The sequence below is a fragment of the Hyperolius riggenbachi genome, chromosome 1 (assembly GCF_040937935.1).
Source record: "Hyperolius riggenbachi isolate aHypRig1 chromosome 1, aHypRig1.pri, whole genome shotgun sequence".
Classification (NCBI taxonomy): Eukaryota; Metazoa; Chordata; class Amphibia; order Anura; family Hyperoliidae; genus Hyperolius; species Hyperolius riggenbachi.
In genome coordinates this window covers 315,278,847-315,285,626 of record NC_090646.1, presented here as the reverse complement: position 1 = coordinate 315,285,626, position 6,780 = coordinate 315,278,847, and positions in this window count along the sequence as shown.

Genomic DNA, 6,780 nt, shown 5'->3' with positions numbered 1-6,780 from the left:
AAGGAACTCCTCCCAGCTTACTTAGGAATCAGATTACATCAGCAGACTGTAATTGATCCGTTCTGAATAGTTTCTTGACTCAATGATTCAAAGAACTGATTCAAATGAACCGGTTTGTTGAAAAGATCCGGACTTCCATCACTACACTGCAAGACTTTCAAAAGGCAAAGGAGGGGGAGGGAAAAAAACTTACCCACAGTCCAGCAGGCTTACCCACAACCTCCCAGTCCAGTGACTTGGCAACGGCACAGGCATGGGTGAGTTGGGGAGGCATATTCGTACCCCATTTAAAAAATTAAAGGGGTATACATAGTATTGAGGAAAAAAAAATTGTTTAGACTTGGTTTTTATTTGTTTTTGCAACCCCCTTTAATTTTGAGGGGAAAGTAAAGAGGCAAAAAAGACAACCCAGCATGCCCTGCAACTTCCTTTGTACGGCAATGTACCAAATAAGAGTCAGGTAAACTGGGGAATGATCATTTATCAACAAGAAAAGTAATAGTATTTTTTAACTTTTGGATTGTCTGGTTAGCATCCTTACTTTTTACTTGTTTACCAGATAAAAATAAAGAATTGATTTTTTTATTTTATGCCTGACACTTACACTTTAAAGTGACATTAAAGTGGAAAAAACGTAGGATTAATTGAATATGTAGTACGGACAGGGCAGTTTCTAGGTTAAATTGCACCCAGGGCGAGGGTGTAAAAATTGCGCCCCCTTCCCCCCCCCCACCCCCGTAGACACGCAAACCCTTAATCTTTAGGGATAGTCACACAGCCACAGGTCACAAGTAGATCTGCCTACTTACTAGTAACCAGCCGCTCATCCAGGAGGAAGCAGGACCAGGAAAACACACAGACTAAGAGAGTCCAGAAAGCTGACTTCTCCAAGGGCGCCACGCACTGACAGTCTGCAGTAGCGTTACAGGACGTCACGTGTCATCACGCGGTGGTGATGTGATGATGACTTGACATCTGACGCAGGGAGTCCCAGGTGGAGTCGAAGGTGATCGTGCTGGTAGTCTTTCTTCTTCCGTTTGGCTGCATCACCAGCTTCCTAGCAGTTATGACCTTCTGCCTGCGCCCCCCTTCTTGTACTTCCCGGTCTGCACCCAGGGCGGTCGCCCTGCCCAAGAAACGGCCCTGAGTACGGATAATTAATACACTAGTGGCAAAGAACATAATCTCATATTTTTATTTTAAGATATATGGCTTTTTTTCAATAACCTTGCATAATTCTGTCATTTTAGCAAAAAATAAGCAAAAAAAAAAATCTAATTTCATTTTCCCTTAATGCCAGGCCACAATTAACCTTTTGGAATAAACCATTCAATTTTTCTTTTTGTTTCAAAGTTTTTATTGAAAATTTTTAAAATTTTACGTGAATATTGGATAACAAGAGGGAATGAAGGTAACCCACAGAGCTCAGATACTACAAAACTTTGTATAGGGTGATCATGAATGACAGAGTGATCATATAACTTGGAAATTACAATAGCTTCTGTTCATAGATTGCCCAAAGTATTTATGCGGACGGGGAAAACAGACTATACAGAGGGTAATGGGGAGAAGGGAGGGGTTCGGTCTGGGCCAACAAGCCCGGTGGGGGTTGAGGAAGGGGTATAGGGAAATAGCGTCTGTAAGGGGGTAAGTGTACCTCAGAGGATCGCACCAACTATCTGGGGTATGCCATGGTAATGGGAGGGTGTAGGAACCGGCCTGGAGGGGAAAAGGGGAACGGGGGGGGGGGGGGGGGGAGGGTGAGGCCGGTGTAGGGGGAAGCCTAGGAGGTCGGCTCAAGCAGCGAGCAAGACCTCTGCTATTCAGAAGTAAAGCTGGCCAGGGGTAGGAATGCGGCAGAGGAGAAGCGAGGTAGAAGGAAGAGGAGGAGATAAGGAAGAGAAAAAAAAAAAGAAAAGATAGAAAGGAAGAGAAAGGGGTCCATATCATGGCCTGGTTATTAGTGTATCCTCCATGTTTGGATGTTCGAGCTGGATCCAAGGTTCCCATATTTTCTCGAAGGTTTGTGGGTGTCCCGGAGTATACTCGTGAGTTTTTCATTCACCATATAGGAGTTCATTCTAGCCTTAACTTCCTCAAAGCTGACAGGTTTCTTCCAGCTATTTGCTATGGTCATTGTGGCCGCCAAAAAAACTAAGGAGGCTAATTTGTTTTGTTTGGCGGTCAATATTTCTATTTTTGCATGCAATAGGGCGTGCCAAGGATTTTTGGGGATTGTCTTCTGGAACAAAGTGAACAACAGCTTAAAGCGGAATATAACCCTGCATTTCAACTTTGCTCTAAAACATTATTTACAGCATATTATATGCAAAAAGCATTTTTTTTTTACTAGACCAGCATTGGAAGGGTTAAACACAGAGGTTTTAAGTTCCGTGCAGACATTCAGATGGTTACATTCTATTTAGTTAGTGTGTAACTGTTTATCAATAGATACATCTCTTTGGCTGTCCTCCAAGCTCCTTCTCAGTGAGAGAGATGAGTCATAATAAACACATATTTGTAAACAAAAAGTATCTAACTCAAGTTCGGATTCGGTTGCAGAAATCTCTAGGGACTTTAAAGCCCTGTGTAACCCTTCCAATGCTGGTCTAGTAAAAAAAAAAATGCTGGTTGCATATAATATACTGTAAATAATGTTTTAGAGCAAAGTTGAAATGCAGGGTTATATTCCGCTTTAAAGACACGGCTCCAAAATCTGAGGCGAGGACAGGACCACCAAATGTGTTTCATGTCCCCTTTCACTCTACATCCCCGAAAACAAAAGTGATTGGCTGAGGGGAATACCTTAGCTATTCTAGCTGGGACCAGGTACCACCTAGTCAGGACTTTATATGCTGATTCTATCGTGTGTAAGTTATTGTAACATTTAGATATTCTTCCCCAAATATCCAGCCAGTCCTCTCTGTCCCTGGTTTCTGCTAAGTCGGATTCCCATCTTGACACATGTGCTGAGTAGGGGTTAGGGGGCGAGTTAGGAAGGCATAAATAGAGGAAATGAGGCCTCGCGAATTGGGGTGACGGAGGCAGATGTTCTCAAAGGGGGTTCGATTAAGCCGGAGATCTCTATCCTTTATAAGTGTGGTGATCCAGTGTCGTAATTGAAGGTAACGGAAGAACTCAGTTTTAGGAATTTGTTTTGTTTTTTTGAAATTCGGACCACGAGCAAACGCCTCTAGGGGTAAGGAGATGGTCCACGTGGGTTAGGCCATGTTCCGACCACAAGGAAAATGATGGAGGGCTGTCCAGGCCAGGGCGGAAAAGGGGGTTTCCCGTAAGGGGTGATAGTGGCAGATGGGGGGATTGTAGATTGGCCGAGTACCATATGGAATCCCAGATTTGGAGACTGTTTCGGGGGGTGGGGGGGGGGGGGGGGTGGGGGGGGGCTCATGGTTGGTGTTCTTAGTTTAGGGGGGAGCCATAGTAAGGTGCTAGGTAGGAGGGGTGCACAATCAGGGATTTCCAGGAATACCCACAAAGGGGTGTCCTGGGACTGGAAGAGCCGAGTGAGTTGGCTGATAACAGCCGCTTTATAGTAAGAGCTAATGTGTGGGACACTTAGGCCACCGTCCAGTCTATGAGCAAACCTGGTTGATTTACTTACTCTGGGACCTTTACGGCCCCAAATAATTCTCTCTGAAATATAAGTAGTGATCGGGGACTTTGACTGGAAGGGTTCGGAAGTAGTATAAGAGTTTGGGCAAGTATGTCATTCTGATTGAATTGATTTTACCCATCCAGAAAAGGGGGTGGGCAGACCAATTAGTGGTTAAGGCCGACTGGGATTTTAGGAGTGGGGGATAATTGGCTGTAAAAAGCGAGGGTTATGAGGGCGTTAAAGTAATACCCAAATAAGGGAGTGTTTGCACCCACTGAAAAGGACTTGCCTCTTTGAGGGCTTCATATCCCGTTGGGTCTACTGAGATATTCATTGCTTTAGACTTGGCTACATTGATGCGGAGGCCTGAAATTTTGGCGACTTTATCAAATGCTTTGAGTGCGTTGGGTATAGAGATAAGGGGTTGAGTGGGAAATAGGAGGGTGTCATCCGCGAACATCAGTATCTTATGGTCAATGCCTTCTTTTTCCACCCCTTTAATGTCTATGTTGTCCCTAACATTTCTAGCAAATGGTTCCAAAGCTAAGAGTAGGGGAGACAGGGGACACCCCTGCCTCGTCCCTCTATTGATAGGGAAAACTTCGGAGTTGTGCCCAAAGTAGCGTACAAAGGCGGTGGGGTGGGAGTAGATGCCCTCTTTCCAGTTTAAAAATTTAGAATCGAGACCCCATCTGCTGAGGGAGGATTTTAGATAAGCCCAGGAGAGCGTATCGAAAGCTTTGAAAATGTCAAGCGATAATGCCACTCCGGGAATTTTGTGATGTTGTAGGTGGTGGGTTAAAAGAATAGACCTTCTGGTGGGCATCCTCGGCTTGCCTGTCTGGAGCGAATCCCACTTGGTCCCTATGGATGAGGGCGGGGAGAACTGTGCTTAACCTCAGGGCTAAAATTTTTCCAAGGAGCTTAAAGTCTAAATTAAAGAGATGGGACGGAATTCGTGGGCAGTAAGGCACTCTTGGTCTTTGGGGATCATGGAAATATGCGCTCTGAGCATGTTCTGTGGAGGGAGCTTGCCTTCCCTAATTTCATTATAGCATTTAGCTAGGGTTGGTGCGATCAACTCTGAGGTCTTTTTGTAATATTGGGCTGAAAAGCTGTCAGGCCCAGGAGATTTGTTTACTTTCAATGTTTTGATGGTAGCTTGAACTTCAATGGTTGTGATTGTGGTGCTTAAACGGTCTGCTGAATCTGATGAAAGGCTATGGGGGGGGTTTGGTCTAGGAAGGCTGCAATGTCTTGTTCAGAGGCATCGGATGGATTGGAGTAAAGGCCAGAGAAAAAATTGGCGAATATGTCTACAATTTTGCGAGGATTGGCCGTGGCCTGGCCCAAATGGTCACGAATTTTGAGTATAGTAGAATGCAAAGGACAGTTTTTTAGGGACCTGCCTAAAAGGGCGAGTGGTTTGTTAGCGTTGTAGTAGAACATCTGCCTCCGCCACCTCATCTGCCTCTCAACTTTGTCTGTGAGAAGTAGATCCAATTCCGTGCGTGCTTTATCCCTGATCAGTCTATTAATGCGTGTAAAAGTTTGTTTCCATTCTTGTTCTGCCCTATCTAGCTTGGAAGTCAATTCTTCTATTTTGGAGTTCCTCTGGAGTTTAAGCATACTTGCCTGACCAATCTGGAAGCCTCTAATTGTTGCTTTGTGTGCTTCCCATGAAGTCAATGAGGAAGATACAGAGCCATCATTGTCTTCAAAGTATTCCTTAATTCTGCCCTTCAGATGGTCTAGAAGGTCTTCCCTGGTCAATAAGGAATTGTTAAGCCGCTAGTGGAACTCCCTGCAGCGAGGAAGCATGGGTGAGATACATATTGAAATGGGGGAGTGATCTGACCAGGAGGTGTTGTGAAATTTAGCAGCTGGGACTAAATTAAAGCACTGTTGCTGGACAAAATTGTGGCCGATGCGGCTAAAACTGTTGTGGACATGCGAATAAAAGGTGAAATCTCGCATTGTCGGATGGAGATCCCGCCAGGCATCTACAAAGCCATGTTTGTCCAGCAATTGCTTGATCTTGGTGCCTTGAATATCAGAGGGAATTTCAGCTGAAGAGTTAGAGCTATGACTTGCTGTCAATTTTGGGATTCAGAGTAGCATTTGTATCACCAGTGACAATTATCATACCAGAGCCATGTTGATTTAGTACTTGTAGGAAATGAGTAGAAATTGGATTGATGAGCATTTGGAGCGTAGTTGGTCGCTAATGTGATGTCTTGATCATATAATGTGCCTAGGATTATGAGGTATTTGCCGGTGTGGTCCGCTATTTGTTTATTGCAAATAAAGGGAAGATCTTTCCTGACAGCTATAAGAACCCCTTGGACTTTAGTCCGGGCACAGGCAAAGAAAGAAGTGGGAAAGTGTCTATTCAAATACTTCGGGCAAGACGAAGAGGATAGTCTGGTCTCCTGCAGGCAAACCAGATCTGCTTGGCAAGATTTGTAGTAGTTAAATGCTTTGGATCTCTTCTGGGGAGAACCAAAACCTTGGACATTATGGGAGAATATCTTAAAGGGACTCTGGGCTCATAAAAAAATGAGTTGTACTCACCTGGGGCTTTCTCCAGCCCAGTGCTGGTCGGGAGGTCCCACGACGGCGTCCTGGCTCTTCTCCTTCTCTCCGCTCCGGAATGGCTGACAGGCCGCAGCCCGGGCGACACTCGGCTGAGTGTCGTGCTGCTCCTTCCGCGTATGACGCGGATTACGTCACGCCGGCCTCCCCGAAAGTACTGCGCATGCGCAATTAAAGCGCGCATGCGCCGTACTGCCACGCCGGCCGCCGTGATGACGTGAGGCGGCCGGCGTGTGACGTAATCCCCGTCATACGCGGAAGGAGCAGCCCGACACTCAGCCGAGTGTCGCCCGGGCTGCGGCCTGTCAGCCATTCCGGAGCGGGGAGAAGAAGAGCCAGGACGCCGTCGTGGGACCTCCCGACCAGCACTGGGCTGGAGAAAGCCCCAGGTGAGTACAACTTTCATTTTTTTTTTTTTTATGAGCTCGGAGTCCCTTTAACCACTTGTCGACCGCACGCTTATACCGTGCGTCGGCAAAGTGGCAGCTGCAGGCCAGCTGCAAGCTGATTAATCAGGAAGCAGCCGCTCGCGCGAGCGGCTGCTTCCTGTCAAATCACGGCGGGGGGCT